At 34.0% G+C, this 14,231-nt stretch overlaps 1 long non-coding RNA gene across 1 annotated transcript; it reads left to right on the top strand.

The window, feature by feature from the left end:
• Positions 1 to 6,953: 6,953 nt before the first annotated feature.
• Positions 6,954 to 10,973, top strand: LOC125849148 (uncharacterized). The gene is made up of 4 exons (XR_007444591.1): positions 6,954 to 8,352; positions 8,492 to 8,650; positions 10,070 to 10,140; positions 10,228 to 10,973. It is a non-coding gene; the product is annotated as an uncharacterized LOC125849148 (long non-coding RNA).
• The last annotated feature ends 3,258 nt before the right edge of the window (positions 10,974 to 14,231 follow it).

The following is a 14,231-nucleotide window of genomic DNA, read 5'->3' as shown; positions in this document are numbered from 1 at the left end:
AGTGGGGAACATTAATATATGACATGACTCAAGAGGTATTCTTTTCTTTTTAAACAAAAGCACTCCGTTTTGCCTTTCCATTGAGGGAAATTTTGAAACGCACACGTTCAAAACATCAGAATCAATTTTTTGTCAGGTATACCTAACATTTGAAAAACTTGAAGGAGTTTTCCCTTGAAACTTTGAACTTGGATGAAGCATTGTTTTGCCTTGACAATATTTCTATTCTGACAAGTTTTGGTATAATCATCTTTTTATCTCCTAATTGCAATATATTATAACCCTCCCCCACTTTAAAAACTAAAACATAAAAGTGATGTACTGTTGATATCAATAATGGATTCAACATGTTAATTTGATTTATACTATAAGGTATGGAAGCATTTGATAAGAACAAAGTGTATTAAATTCTTTGAAGGCAATGAAAATTGTACCAGCGAATAACAATAATAAGATGACTACATAGAGTACCTGTATAAGTTTAGTTTGGTTGGAGAGAAATGTTACTTGAGAATTGAAGCCACAATTTCCTACAAATTCTGAATTCCAGATACTTGAGACTTGAACAGGGTAATATTCTGCTTTCACATATTGTTTGATACTTAGGCCCATGGTTTTGATCACAATTCTTTTAAAACATCCTTTTACATCATTTAATCTAATTAATTTAGATTTGTATAGTATGAATCTCTTTGAAACACACTTCAATTGATATTTTAATTAAATATTTCATAAATTAATAACTACGTCATAAACGATGAAAAAAAATTCATCCTAGCAGCCTTCGTAACGTTTCAAATGTTATATAGTCACTAAGATTTAATCTTTTCTCTTTTTTCCTTTTTACCTTTTATTACCTTTAAAATATGTTTTCAAATGATTGTGTAATTGTTAAAGGACTTTATATGTTTGGAAGTCGGAAATCTCATATTGATAATACAATATTTTGATTTTGATTAATTTTTTTTTTTAGGAAAAACTAAGCTCAGGTCTCATAAAAATAAATTAATTACAAACATATATCCCCATATAATTATGTCTCCTAATTAATTACTGAAAAGGTCACATTTCCTTGTAGCTTTAGTTATTTGACTCTTTTTTTAAATTCTTTTGCTTTTTATTTCTCTATTTTTTTATGTTTCTTTATTCATTTAATTTTTTTCTAATTGTTTTATTCTTTATTTGTTTACATCATAATCTATTTTTTACTCAATATTTATTTTATATACTTCCTTTCTTCTTCTTTTTTTCTCATTTATTTTTTGATAAGTTTTTTTTTTCTCATTTCATTTAATTATTTTTACGTTTTTATTTCTGTTTATTATAATTTGTAAAATATAATTTGTATAACTATTTAAAGCTCAAATGATTGTGTTCGTATAAATTCGTTATTTAAAGTTTTATCATATCGTATAATTCTGAATTTCGTATTATTCAATTATACAAAATACACGCAAATTATACTAACGTGCCCGCGAATTATACAAACGAGGTGCGAATAATACAAATTATTGTCCTCTCTCGCTCGCCTCACCTATAGCTATGTATCGTAATTAGCAGATTATAGCTATGAAACGTAATTAAACTATTTTTTAATAGCTATATGCGAAAGTTTCCATTAAGATTTCCTATATTCATTCATGTACAATCAATTATCCGCATAATGCAAAGTAGAAATAGAATTAGCGCATAGGAAAATATATAAATATAAAAGGTGGCATCAAACTGATCTCGCGGTAATAATTTGTTTTGTTGAGTTTTCAAATTTATAAAAAAAAAACATATATGTACCCCTCTCTCTCTCTCTCTCTAAAATAATTTAAATGTGTTTGTGATTGTTAATTGTTGAATTTTTTTATTTTTTTAAAAAATTACTTATAGCATTAAATAAAATTTAAACATCAAAAAAGGCGGGGGTAGGGGTGGATTAGACAATAGTACAAGGAGTAATATTTTTAAAACTTTCTATAATGGACACGGACATGAAATAAACAAAGCCAATTTGAAGCAGCTATCTATATAAATTACCCAAACGCATTCCACTCTTTATATAACCTAAAGTCCAAACGCTGGCATTAGAGTAAGCTTTGTAAAAGAAACTCTCCTTATCTTCTCTCCCTGGCATCTTCTCTCTCTATTTCAATGTTGATTTCAAGATTTTCGGTGAAGTCAAACAAATTCTCCCTCTTTTGATTGCATCTTAGGTTCTTTAAGGGTTTTGTGTTGGAGAATTTGAATTCGTGGTGTTTCTTGATTGGAATTTCACAATGTAATTGATGTTCTTTTTGCTTTAGTGGTTTCAAATGTTCAAGAATTTACAATGTCTTTATGATTTTTCACCAAGATTCTATAATGTCTTTTCTTTAGTGAAGAAGTTGTCTGATGGATTTTTTAAAAAGATTGTATTTGTTTGTGGAATATTTAATAGTGAAATACTTGGTTAATATCAAATAGATTTCTGGGTTCGTCTGTTTGGAATTGACAACTTCTATTTGTTCTTGTTATGTTTCTTGATTTTCAATCATTCTATACTTATCAGTTGTTTTTTTCTGTATTTTCATCAAGATTATTATCAAGATTGACAGTGTATTTTCATCAAGATTCTAAAATTTAAAAGTTTAGTCTAATGCATTATTTCACCTTTCTTTTTTTTTGTTGGTTGTTGGTGGGTAGACAGGGGATGGATGGCATGTACTTTATGCAGTCCCTTAAGGTTTTTAATAATCAAGATGATTATCAAGATTTTGTTAATGATTGATAAAGATCTTAAATTAAAATTTCAAGAAACTTAAAGATTTTGTCACCTTTCGTTTTGTCAGTTTTGTTTTTTTGGTTGGGTATTGCCTTGAGATTTCTAATAGTAAATATAAGTTCTCAGGGGTGGTTTACTTGAATTAATCTCTCTCTGTGTCTCATTCGTATTGTGATTTCAAGATTTTCAGTTAAGTGAAAGAAACTCTCCATCTCTTCTCTTGCTGGCATTAAAGTAAGCTTCCTCTCTCTCTTTTTCAATGGATATTCGTATTGTGATTTCAAGATTTTTCGGTGAAGTCAAACAAACTCTCCCTCTTTTGATTGCATCTTAGGTTCTTTAGGGTTTTATGTTGGAGAATTTGAATTCTTAATGTTTCTTGATTGTTATTCACAATGTAATTTATATTCTTTTGCTTTAGTGGTTTCGTATGTTCAAGAATTTACAATGTCTTTGTGATTTTCTTACTAAGATTCTACAATGTCTTTTCTTNATCAAGTTCACAAAAAGAGGTCTGGCAGCAGATGTTTTTCGAAAATTACCTCAAATGGGGACTCCAAATCACTATCCGATCTCACTAACACGTTGTCCTCGAAAAATCTTACAACTTAGCCTTTTGGATCACCCAAATCGGTTGAGAGATAAGAGAGAGATGAGGGTTTGAAGTTTGGAGAAATGGCTGATATATCTGCAATAAATAGCAGATATTTCTGCAATTTTCAAAAAAATTAAAACTCCGACGGGGTGCTCCGATCTCGTTCGGAACCCCGTGCACACAAACGAGATATGCAACCATACCAAATTCGATATTCCAGACTCAACGGCGCAGTAGAAATTTCCATCAGAGGTCATTTCGATAAAAAGTGGGTCCCACTTCCAAAAGTCATTTTAAGTCAAAACCCACAAAAGGACTCGGAAAGATATCTAAAACCTCCAGACACAAAAGAAAGGTCAATCTAGACCAAACTCGACATTCCGGAGCTAACCACGCTGACGGAATTCTCATCCGAGCGCGTTTACTCAAAATGTTGACCAAAGTCAACCTTATGCTAAATTTCAAAGGCTAAAACGCCTAATCGCACCGACTCACACTGAAAACCTCGGGAGTCATGTCGACCAAGCTACTAGCCTAAAATGACCCTTCCGGAGCTGATGGAATCGTCAGAATTGGATTCCGATGTCATCTTCTTGAACTTTTGATCGAAAATGATCGTTCAAGGTTCATAAGCTCCAAAACACAAAAACTCGCACCAAGACCAAACAAACGACCAGGTGACCGAACTGTCAGTCCCAGCAAGTCATAAATGACTTGGGGTAGCTATAGGAACGCTCTAAACGACACACAGAAGGCAAGACACAGAAATGACCATGAGGGTCATTACCATTTCATTTTGTCAATTTTGTTTTTTTGGATGGGTATTGCCTTGAGATTTCTAATAGTAAAATATAAGTTCTCAGGGGTGGTTTACTTGAACTAATCTCTCTGTGTCTCATTCGTATTGTGATTTCAAGATTTTCAGTTAAGTGAAAGAAACTCTCTCTCTCTTCTCTCGTTGGCATTAAAGTAAGCTTCCTGTCTCTCTTTTTCAATGGATATTCGTATTGTGATTTCAAGATTTTCAGTTAAGTGAAAGAAACTTTCCCTCTCTTCTCTCGTTGGCATTAAAGTAAGCTTCCTCTCTCTCTTTTTCAATGGAGATTCGTATTGTGATTTCAAGATTTTCGGTTAAGTGAAAGAAACTCTCCCTCTCTTCTCTCATTGGCATTAAAGTAAGCTTCCTCTCTCTCTTTTTCAATGGATATTCGTATTGTGATTTCAAGATTTTTCGGTGAAGTCAAACAAACTCTCCCTCTTTTGATTGCATCTTAGGTTCTTTAGGGTTTTATGTTGGAGAATTTGAATTCTTAATGTTTCTTGATTGTTATTCACAATGTAATTTATATTCTTTTGCTTTAGTGGTTTCGTATGTTCAAGAATTTACAATGTCTTTGTGATTTTCTTACTAAGATTCTACAATGTCTTTTCTTTAGTGATGACAGTTGTCTGATGGATGTTTTGGTCACTACTTTGGTTATGGTATGGAGTACCAGAGGGGCTTTGTAGCTTTATGAAGGCCTCATCTGTTCCAATATAACAGTAGCTCTTTGAGGGATTCAGGGATGCACCATTTCACCTATTCAACAACAAGAAACAAAACGTCTTCAGCTAGACTACATATATGTTGGGAGGGGGAGGTCAAGTGATGATCTCACTGCATATGGACTCATATCTGGATTTGTGAGGCGGTTTCCAGTTTTAGTGAGTTTATCTTCACTGGATAAGGATCATCTTGTTCAGATTTGTCTACTCGTTTTGCCTTTTTGCAATGCAGTTTCTAGTTTCACGTTTTCATGATTTAATCGGCTTTTTGGGAACTCCAACTGTGCTTAGGAGGTTGATGACCAACCTTAAAATAGTCATATTATGATGAATCCTCATAGTATTTGTTGAGATGATGTCCTAATGAAATTGTCCCAACTAGAGTGAATTACACCCGACTTTTAAATGTGGTTTTGATCGATTGATTGGATGGGGAACTTTAGGAGTTTGTTCGTTTTGCTTTTCGGTGCTATCGTGGACTCTTAGCTGGCATTAAGAAGGGAAGACTAGTAAACTCAATATGTTTTGTTAAAGGTATCCTCTTCCAATATTTGCCTTTTCTATTTTTCTTTGATCTTTTTTTCCATGTTGACATCAATAAAATCATCTTTACCCTTTTAGATTTGGAGCTTGAGGTGCTGCTGCCACCTGCCACCTGCCAACAATTACATTATCAAACTTTTTCAAATGAACCTCCATTTTTGCAGATTCTTTGCATTCATAGTCTAGATCGGAAGTACTCTTGAACTTGTAGCTTAGTATTCAGATATCTGATTTAAGTATCTTGACCTAGTTAAATGGTAAAATCTTACTATAGTAGGTTTATACATGGATAGAGAAGTCAACTAACTTATGAAATGAAAAGTGTGAGGGTGTGTGTTTGGAAAACATCATTTAAACGTGTCTTGAAGAGTCTTTTTGAGGTTCAACTTGCATGCCTTGAGAAATTATTTGTTTATGATTTTTGGACTACCGGGATAAAGAAAAAAAAATATCTAGACCGCTTGAAGATGAAAGAGAAAATTTGAAGTTGATATTCTCTTTTGCTTTTCACATTTCATATTGCTTCTTGGTTCCTATTTTTCCTTTTAATTGTGGATCCTTATTTTTGCTCTCACAGAACCCAAAAATGCTCTGTGCAAGCAATACAAGCAATCAACTTGAATAATGTAAGCTTTTAGTTCAGTGTTGTTTAACTTTAACGTATGATATTTCATCCTCTGAAAAGGAAGTTTCTTTGTCTTTATCCCCAACACATTCACAGGAAAAAAGGGAATGTGAAGAAGAAGAAGAAGTCATTCTTGAAAAAAAAAATCAAAAACAAAATGATACTCCATTATGATGCACTGGATCAAATTCAGTCTTTGGATCCAAAAGTAATTTATATTCTTTTGCTTTAGTGGTTTTGTATCAAGAATTTCACGACGTCTTTGTGATTTTTTACCCAAAATTCTATAATGTCTTTTGTTTAGTGAAGAAGGTTGTCTGATGGACGTTTTGGTCACTACTTTGATTATGGTATGGAGTACCAAAGGGGCTTTGCAGCTTTATGTAGGCCTCATCTGTTCCAATATAACAGTAGCTCTTTGAGGGATTCAGGGATGCACCATTTATATTCATCTGTTCATTCAAATGGCCTATAACTCTTGTAAATCTTTATACAAATTCACATATGTAGTTCCTTGACTCCAAATATGTTCTCTTTTGAAGCATATTTCCAGATCAATAATTTCACTTGCTGAGTTTATCTTTATTTCTTCTTCAGATTAGAAGTGTACGTGAAGAGCTCGGAAACATCCACGTGGCAATACTATTCAGGTGTACTGAATTTATTTAATGCCTATTTTNTATGAATTTGGATAATTGACTTTAAAGTAATCATTCTCATCAGTCATCTGTATAGACTGAGAGCCTTAACATTGGCAGATGTATCTGAGAAGGACAATCCAACTGCCCTGCTGAAGATGCTTGAAGGAACTGTGAGTATTTATTTCAAGTTGTTTCTTCTGTTCATTCCAATTGTCTATTACTCTTGTAAACATGTTTGGGGGTGGAAAACAAATTAAAGTGGGTGTCCAACTGCTGAAGATGTTTGTTTAGTGTTTTCTAGAATCAATTGGATTAAGTGGGAGTGAAAAACAAATTTATACGAGGAAAGAGTGTTTGGCGAAGGAAAATAAGATGTCAGATACAGCCCTATTCAACAAACAAGAAACAACACTTCTTCAGCTAAACTACACATATGTTGGGAGTTGGAAGTCAAGTCAAATACTAGTTTATATGCCTTGCAACAATTATCTACGAAGGCTGTGAAGTTGTTCAATAGCTCATCATCGCTCTTTCTAGATGCTGACTGTTCTTTATATTTTTTTTATATAATAATTTGCAGATAGCAAATGATGCCCTTTTTATCTGTGGTGGAGCTTTTGTGGTTTAAAGAAGACAATTTCAGACAGGTTATGTGTCAAGCTCAATTAATTTCATGAAACACATTTAGGTTAAGTGATATATTATGGTTCAGCTTTATCATTCCTTTACTCCCAGATGACAATATTCTTCAATTGGATTTGGAGCACCTGTTCAAACTAACATGAGAATTGGTGGTCTAACTGATGCTGGAGTTACATCATCACTTCTTTTCCGGATCACTATTCTGTAAATCTAGTGATTTTATGACTCTTTATTCTCGTGAAATTCTTAAAATAAAATGCATCAGAAGCATTTGTTTGACATTGCTTTCTGTATCCCGGTAGAAAGTGATGATCTCACTGTGTATGGACTCATACCTGAATTGGTTAGGTGGTTTCCAGTTTTAGGAGTTTGATGGATATATTGGTCACTACTTTTAGGCTCTTTTCTAGGGATGTAATTATTTGTGGAATCTTTATGGTGAAATACTTGGTTAAGATCAACTATATTTCTGGGTTCTTTGTTGTTTTTATTTTTCCTTTAAAATATACCAAGAGTTGATTGCCTGTTGTTATACTGTTGGATGCTATTTTTTTCCTAATATATATGAAGATTAATAATCAGTATGTTGCTATGCTCTATAGTTAAGTCGCTACAGTGGCTTGGTCATAGCAGCTAGAACTCGGTTGTATTGTGTGTGACTTTTCCTTTTTCTGTTTCCTCACTCTTAGAGCTCTGCTTTTCCTGTGATAGACAAAGAATTATCTTCAGAAATGTTGGTTTCCTTTTGACTAGTACATTCGTGTTGGCACGACACTTGTTAAAGTTATTATACTGATTGAAACTTTACTAAGTGATTGTTGTTGTTATTTAATAATAATAATGTTATTCATTATTAATATTAATATTTTTTATTTTCATTATTATCTTTTCCATCTGCAGCCAATTAAACTGCAAATTGTTTCCTTTTGTTGGTAGAGACTAGGGAAAACAGACTTTTGGAGGACCCAAAAAAATGGCGAATTTGTCTATTTCAAACATACTCGAGAAGGTAAACATCTCATGGCATGGGTATCTCTCTCTCATTATCCATTTATTACACTCAATTGTTTGCAGTACCTAATTCATGTTGCTCCATCCAAATTTGCAATTTGACTTGGTTTGACTCCATTTTGCTGATGAAATGCAAGGACAAGGACTAGAGATATATGACAACTTCTTATTTGCTAATTGAGTTAAACAAAGAGGGGTTTCAACTTGATGTTGAGCTTGAAAGGGAAGTTATCAAGTGCAATTTTGCAGCAGCTTGATGATGCAGTCGATAATGTTTCTGGATATGCTGTCAAATGGTTTGACTTTTTCTTATTTGTTGTTTCTTATACTCATGATGTTCCTGTCTTGGGACTAGGATCTTCTTATTGACCATACTAAAATGGTTGTAGTCTTTTTCATATTATAGTCCTTGTTGCATAATCAACATCGGCTTGCCAAATATTTCATTTTCCTTGTTAAATGGTTTAATCTTTTCCCATTTTTTGTATCTTGTGTTGTTCCTTTCTTGGGACTAGGAGCTTCTTATTTGACCCTACTACAATGGTAGTAATCTTTTTTTGTATTATAGATCCTGTTGCATAATCACCATAGCTCTGTCAAATATTCCATTTTCCTTGTTAAATGGTTTAACCTTTTCCCATTTGCTGTTTCTTGTGTTGTTCCTGTCTTGGGACTAGGAGCTTCTTATTGACCCTACTACAATGGTAGTAATATTTTTCATATTATAGATCCTGTTGCATAATCACCCTAAGTCTGTTATTTCGTTTTCCTTGTTAAATGGTTTAACCTTTTCCCATTTTTTGTTTCTTGTGCTGCTCCTGGCTTGGGACTAGGTGCTTCTTATTGACCCTTACTAAAATGATGGTAATCTTTTTCATATCATAGATCCTATCACATAATCACCATAGGTCTGCCAAATATTTTGAGACCAAACATGTTTGGCAATTGCACTGTTCAAGTTGTTTTGTGCAACTAGGGGTGCGCATCGGTCGGTTCGGTTTATCGGTTTTCGGTTTGTAAATACTTCAAACCGATAACCAAACCAATAACATATTTCTTATTGGTTTTTGGTTAATCGGTTTATGATACTTAACGATTCGATTTTCGGTTTAACCAATAAGAAAATACTTATATATATTATATACACGATAAGAAAATTTTCAAATAAACCATATGATTTTTCCAACATTTGGCATGAAAATAATAATCATAAAGTAACAATCATTTTTCTTGCAAGTTTAGACACTAGACACATTCAAAGGAAAAAGTGTGAAAGTAACAATCGTTTAACCATTAACAAAAAGTGTGAAAGTAACAATCGTTTAACCATTAACAATAAGACTAGTAAATTTAGTATAGTCTTATTGGGTTATCGGTTTAACCATTAACAAAAATTATAAAATCGGAAACCGAACCAATAACCCAATAAAAAAATTTGCAAAACCGTTTAAAAACCGTTAGCCCAATAACCCAATATCAATAAACCAATAGTATTTTTTTCGGTTCAATTTATTGGTTAAATCGATTTTTGCACACCCCTATGTGCAACCCTGTTTGATGGGGGAGTCAAGTCAAATACTAGTTTATATGCCTTGCAGCAATCATCTACGAATGATGTAAAATTCTAACGAGCTGGACAGTACTTGTTCAATAGCTCATCACTGTTCTTTCTAGATGCTGACTGCTCTTCATAATTTTCCATATGCTAATTACAGATAGACACGAAAGATTTCCTTTTTATCTGCGGTGGTGCTTTTGTTGGTTTAGAGAAGACAATTTCAGAAAGGTAATCTGTCAAACAAAATTAACTTCATGGAACACATTTAGGTTAAGTGGTATATTATGGTTCAACTTATCATTCCTTTACTCCCAGATGACAAGATCTTTCAATTGGACTTGGAGCACCAGTGCGAACTAACATGAGAACTGGCGGTCTAACTGATGCTGTAGTCACATCATCACCATTGGAATCTGTGAGGAGATCCCTGTGAAAATTATGAAGAGCATAGTTCTATCATTAGCTATTTTATTCTGGAAAAGAAGGAAGCAACAAAAGAAGACTTGGACTCGGACTCTGAGGCTCCAGCAAGAGCCTTGTGCTTGTGATCTAAGTGTCTGTTTCTTTTCAAAAATATTTTGTGAATTCTTGTATATAAAGTATTAGAAAACGTGCAAAGCTAATTGGGGTTCCTTGTTCAAAAGAAGGCTTTTTTGAAAACCTAGATTTTAAAACTCCGAACCGAATGTTTCTATTAGTTCCCCACCGCCTTTTCCGCAGGACACCTGATCCAATCCATTTTGATTTCCAGGATGGTGCTTTATGCAGTTGTATTTGTACAATTCCTCCAACATCCCCACCCCACCCTACCCTCCCAAAAAAAGGGGGAGTTATCTCTTGTTATATCATGTGAACTAGAGATTCAATATATTGTAATGGTACGGTGAGGTTTGCTTTGATCTGCTCGCCCTCTTTATTCCTTTTCTATGCTTCAACAGGAGATAGATGGTATTTGCATGAGTTGGACACAGCATTCTGCAATCATAATAGAACATCAAGGTTCCTCTGAGGAGATTAATCAAATCTTTGGTTATGACAGTAAAGTTTTTTCATGAAAATACTTGCTCAGAGCATCTTTGGTTATTCCATTTTCCTTGTTAAATGGTTTAACCTTTTCCCATTTGTTGTTTCTTGTGCTGTTCCGGTCTTGGGACTAGGAGCTTCTTATTGACCCTACTACAATGGTAGTAATATTTTTCGTATTATAGATCCTGTTGCATAATCACCCTAGGTCTGTCAAATATTTCATTTTCCTTGTTAAATGGTTTAACCTTTTCCCATTTGTTGTTTCTTGTGCTGTTTGGGATTGGGACTTAGATGCTTCTTATTGACCCTTACTAAAATGATGGTAATCTTTTTCATATTATACATCCTATCGTATAATCACCATAGGTTTGCCAAATATTTTGAGACCAAACATGTTTGGCAATTGCACTGTTCAAGTTGTTTTGTGCAACGCTGTTTGATTGGGGAGTCAAGTCAAATACTGGTTTATATGCCTTGCAGCAATCATCTACGAATGATGTAAAATTCTAACGAGCTGGACAGTACTTGTTCAATAGCTCATCACTGTTCTTTCTAGATGCTGACTGCTCTTCATAATTTCCATATACTAATTGCAGATAGACACTAAAGATTTCCTTTTTATCTGCGGTGGTGCTTTTGTTGGTTTAGAGAAGACAATTTCAGAAAGGTAATCTGTCAAACAAAATTAACTTCATGGAACACATTTAGGTTAGGTGATATTTTATGGTTCAACTTATCATTCGTTTCCTCCCAGACGACAAGTTTTTTCAATTGGATTTGGAGCATTGGTTCGAACCAACATGAGAATTGGCGGTCTAACTGATGCTGTAGTCACATCATCACTATTCGAATCTGTGAGGAGATCCCTGTGACTTGAGCATAGTTTTCTTTTCCGTATCACTATTTTGTAGATATAATGACTCTTTGTTCTCGTGAAATTCTAGAAACCAAATGCATTGGAAGCATTTATTTGTCATTGCTTTCTGTATCTAGGTAGAAAGTGTTGATCTCACTGCATATAAATTTGTGGGGAGGTTTCCAGTTTTAGTGAGCTTATCTTCACTGGATGGAGGAGCAGCTCGTTCAGGTTTGTATACTCTTTTTGCCTTTTTGGCGGTGTAGTTTCTACTTTCACATTCTCCTGATTTGATCGGCTTTTGAAGAACTCTAACTTTGCTTAGTAGGTTGATGACCAACTTCAAAATAGTCAAATTATAATGAATCCTCATAGTATTTGTTGATGAAGCCCTAATGAAATTTGCCCCACCAATGGGAATTACACCCCGATTTTTAAATGTGGTTTTGATTGATTGATTCGATAGGGAACTTTAGTAGTTCTTCGTTTTGCTTTTAGGTGCTATCGTGGACTCTTAGCTGACATTAAGAAGGGAAGAGCAGTAAGCTCAATATGTTCTGTTAAAAGGTAGCCTCTTCCAATATTTGCCTTTTCTCTTTTTCTTTGATCCTTTTTTCGATGTTGACAATAGTAAAATCATCTTTCTCCCTCAAGAATTGGAGCTTGAGGTGCTGCTGCTGCATGCCAGCAATTACATTATCAAACTTCTTCAAATAATCCTCCATCCTTCAGATTCTTGGCATTCATAGTCTAGATCTGAAGTACTCTTGAACTTGTAGCTTATAATTCAAATATCTGATTTCAATAGTAGGTTAATACATGGATATGTATAAGCCAGCCAAGTCTTTTTGAGGTTCAATTTGCATGCATTGAGAAATTATTTGGTTATGACTTTTTGACTACCAGGAGGAGTAAAAAAGTTATAGGCTGCTTGAAGATGAAAGAGAATATTTGAAGTTGATGTTCTCTTTTGCTTTTCACCTTTCGTATTCTTTCTTACTTCCTTCTTTTCCTTTTAGTTGTGGATCATTATTTTTGCCCTGCAGGTTCTCACAGAACTCAAAAACGCCCTTTGCAAGCAATACAAGCAAATGTTTAAATTGGATAATGTAAGATTTTAGCTCAAATGTATGATACTTCATTCCTCTGAAAAAGGAAGTTTCTCTCTCTTTATCCCCAGTACACTCACAGGCAATTTGCCTTGAAATGATTTGTTTTGATATTACAGGTCAAATTACAGTTTACCGAGAATGCACTCAACTTATTGCTGAGAAAGCCATTGCCAAAAGCACTGGTGCATGAGGCTTAAGATCTATACTAGAAAGTATTCGGACTGAAGCCATGTTTGAGGTATTGCATGACACCACAATTTTTTGTATTTGGCGTTAATTCTGGAAGAGCTTGGGAAAATATCTCACCCATTTTACTCTTATCACTTTGAGGCAACTCAAGGGAGGAGATATGTGACCTTTTATTTGAGAGTTTGAAGTATCTGCTTTGAGTATTACTTTCAAAATTTTATGCAAGCACCCAATAAGTGGTTGGCAATTTGGCATAGCTATCTTATAAAGAACTTTGNNTTATAATTATCTTAAAATTTTCACCAAAATATTGTATCACCTCCCAAATATTCAATTCTCCCTCCAATTTCTAATTGGCCCCAAAAAAAACACTCAATACAAAAATAAAAACGTTTTTCCCCTAACAAAATTTTGTGCTGCTTTTTGCCTAAAGCACTACTCAAAAATTGAAACCTAAACCCTAGTTTCTCTCTTATCAATTTCACCCAAAATTTCTTCAGTAACCTTATCAATGGCATGTGGGGATTCCCTAATCCTTCTTCACTTTTGTCCTAGAGACGGGATAAACAATTCGACGAACTTCAAATTTAGAGGAATCAGAGAATCTACGAGCAATGGTGATGGAGATAGATTCAGGTACACGGTGACTATGTCAGCCTTCTTCTCGTTCTTTGTTATCACTCTGTTGGATATCAATGAGGAGCCTGTTTGTCCTAGGCCTTTCAATTTTGACTTTGAGCAGCCATCTTTTAATGAAGAAAATATCAAGGAGCTCATTTGGAGGGAATCTGTGAACTTCAATCCAGATCCAACTCACTGAGAGAGATGTTGCTTTATAATTTCTGTTGTTTCATAAATTTTGTAGGGTACTTATCAAACCTCTCAATGATCCTTGGAAAACATAGATCAAATGCAGTGGAGGCAAGTTCATGGCTCTGTTAGTAGCTTATGTTATATTTGTCCTATTAGTCTTTTAAGGTGATCAGAATGTTCCAAGTACCAATTCCCTCTTGTTACCAGATTCTCTCTGGCTGGTAGAACTAGGAAATCCTAAGTGATTACTGCTTGTTATCCTAAAAATTTGACCTATCTTTACTTCCAAGTGGTTTGGCAGTAGTTGTATGTATTTTTCAGTC

The sequence above is a fragment of the Solanum stenotomum genome, chromosome 12 (assembly GCF_019186545.1).
Source record: "Solanum stenotomum isolate F172 chromosome 12, ASM1918654v1, whole genome shotgun sequence".
NCBI classification, from domain to species: domain Eukaryota; kingdom Viridiplantae; phylum Streptophyta; class Magnoliopsida; order Solanales; family Solanaceae; genus Solanum; species Solanum stenotomum.
Note: the sequence above shows the minus strand (reverse complement) of the source record. Positions and strands in the feature narration are given on the sequence as shown.